Consider the following 2550-nt stretch of genomic DNA (forward strand, 5'->3'; position numbering starts at 1 on the left):
CTCCCTCTGCGGGCACCGCGCCGGCCTCTCTCCTCCTGGCAAAGGCCTTGGAGTCGCCTTGAAACGGCTTCGCCCCCCGGGCAGCCCCGCGGGACCCTTCCCGCCCCCCCAGCCCGCCGGGCACTGTTCCGGCCCCGGCTCCGCGGCCCCACGCGGCGCCTCCCGCCGAGCTGCGCCGCGGGCCCGGGGCCCTTCGGGACGGAGCGTGAGCACAGCCGGAGCCCGGGGCCAGGAGAGCGCTGCAATAAGTTAATTTTTAAAGAGTCTGATGGCCGGGGGCTCTCGTGCGGGGCAGCCGAGCGTCCTGCGGGCCCCAGGGCTGGATCCAGGCGGGTGCTGAGCGCTGGGCGCGGCCGTGGCCCTGTCCACCGAGTGCCCACGGCCCGAGCAGTCCCCGACACATCACCGGGTCCATCCACCGGGCTGGGGCGGGCTGGAATGGGATGGGAGCCCCGCTCCGCCACGCGGACCTACTTGAGGAAGACGAGCAGGAAGAAGGTGGAGACGATGAGCACGAGGATGCCGGCGGCGAAGCCGAGGCGCAGGTTCTCCATGGAGGCCAGCGGGGGCTGCGTGTCCAGCAGCAGCCCCCGGCCCAGCAGCCCCAGCACGAAGGCGTGGGGGGCCTCGGAGCCGCGGCGGAGGCCGCAGGGGGACACCGAGCTGCTCACGGCGAACACGGGGGCGTGGGACGAGCACAGCGCGGCCGCGGAGCGCGACGAGCCCTGGCCGGGGTCCGAGGGGGCACCGCCGCCGTTCTCCGGCTGCTGCTCTCCCCGCGGGGTCCCCGGGTCCGCGGTCACGGCCGGGGCCAGCTCGGGCAGCAGCGTCACCATCCTGCAGAAGGGGCAGCTGACGAAGGCCACGGTGGCGGCGCGACACACGAGCCTGCGGAGGCAGCGCTGGCACAGCGAGTGGCGGCAGGGCAGCTGCTGCGGGCCCCCCCCGGCACCCCAGTACGCCTCGTAGCAGATGCCGCACTCGCGGCCGAGCTCGGGCCCCGCTGCCATCGCGCCCCGCGGCCGCGGCCCGGCCCTGCGGCTTTTGAAGGCGGGGGGCGGCGATGGCCGAGCCCGGGGAGGGCTGAGGGGGCCGGGGCGGCCGCCCCCCCTGAACTTCAGCCTGGCCCCAGGGTGCTCGGCGGGCGCTGGAGCGGCACCGGGAACGCTCCACCTCCACCGCAGAGCCGCTGCCCCTAAAACACCTGCCGCTCTTGCCTTTTCCCGTTCCGAATCCATCGTATTCTTAGCACTTCCCAAGCACGGTTTCTATCGCTGTTAATGAACTTAAGGACCAGCTGAGCACTGGGTACAGCAGCCCCGTCGCGCACCCATTTCCCACCAGCCCTGGGGTCTGTCTGTCACCCTGTGCAGGAGGTGGCCCTGGCCACCGGCACCGCCACCTCGGGGCTCCAGGGATGGACGGGGCTGCAGCCCCCGACTGCCCGGCACTGCTGGGGCTGGGTGGGGCCGAAGGGTGCTTTTTTAATTATTATTTTATTTTTCCCCGCAGTCTCAGAAAGTGCCCGGAGTCCTGGGTGATGCTCCAGCTGTTTTGTCCGACCCGTGGCTGAGCGGGGTTGTCCCCGCAGCTCGTGGGGCCGTGCTGGCCCGGGCACTGCCGACGCTCCGGAAGCGTTGGCCCCTCTTGACGGGCATTGTCCCCGAGCGCACCTTGCCCTGAGCTCCTGTCACCCATTGCCACCCCCGGCACGGCCCGGCGGGCACCGGACGGGCCGGAGGGGGCGGTGGGAATGGAGGGGGCGGTGGGACGGGGACAGAGGGGATGGGGGGTGTTGCAGCCTCGCTGCTTCCGGCCGGGTGTCGGGTCTCTCGGGACTCTCCTCCCTCTCCGGCCGGACCCGTGGGGTCCCCGTGTGGTCCCTGAGTGCCCCGGGGGAGGGGGCCCACGGAGGGCTCCTGGGGGGGCTGGATCCCCTCTCCGTGCCCCTCCCTCAAGCCGGGGCTTGTGACTCCCTCCTCCCCCCCGGCCCCAGGGAATGCCGAGGGACTGGGAGCAGGGAGGAGTGAGGGTGCTCCATGACCCTTCCTGCCCTCATGCGGGCACCGCCCCAGGGCTGCCGTCCTCCATCCCAGCACCAGCTGCTCCTGGTGCAGCCCCTTGCCCCTCCCCATACGACCTGCCTGCTCTGATGGGCAGCAGCAGCAAAACGTGAAAACAGAGGCTGGAAAAACACCCCCACGGTGTTCCCAAGGCGCCGGCCCTGGTGCTGTGGCACGTCCCCAGGACGCTGGTGGCAGTGGGCACGGGCCACCTCCACGAGGCCGCACACGTGTCCCAGAGGGATGTTGTGCACGGGGCAGCTCATGAGAGGCAACCCAAGCGCAGGGTCCAAGGTCTCCCCTGCCTGGACATTCCTGGGGCAGCTCCACAATGAGCAACACCCTGGGAGAAGGCCCAGAGCCTCAAATTCTTCTCTGACACGGAGAAGGAGGAGGTGACACTGGGACAGCCGGGCATGGGGTGGTGGCCCCGTCCCTGCTCCAGCCATCCCCCCCTGCAGAAGGAAAGAGGCAGCAAACAGCCCCA

Source organism: Motacilla alba, chromosome 17 (assembly GCF_015832195.1).
Source record: "Motacilla alba alba isolate MOTALB_02 chromosome 17, Motacilla_alba_V1.0_pri, whole genome shotgun sequence".
NCBI classification, from domain to species: domain Eukaryota; kingdom Metazoa; phylum Chordata; class Aves; order Passeriformes; family Motacillidae; genus Motacilla; species Motacilla alba.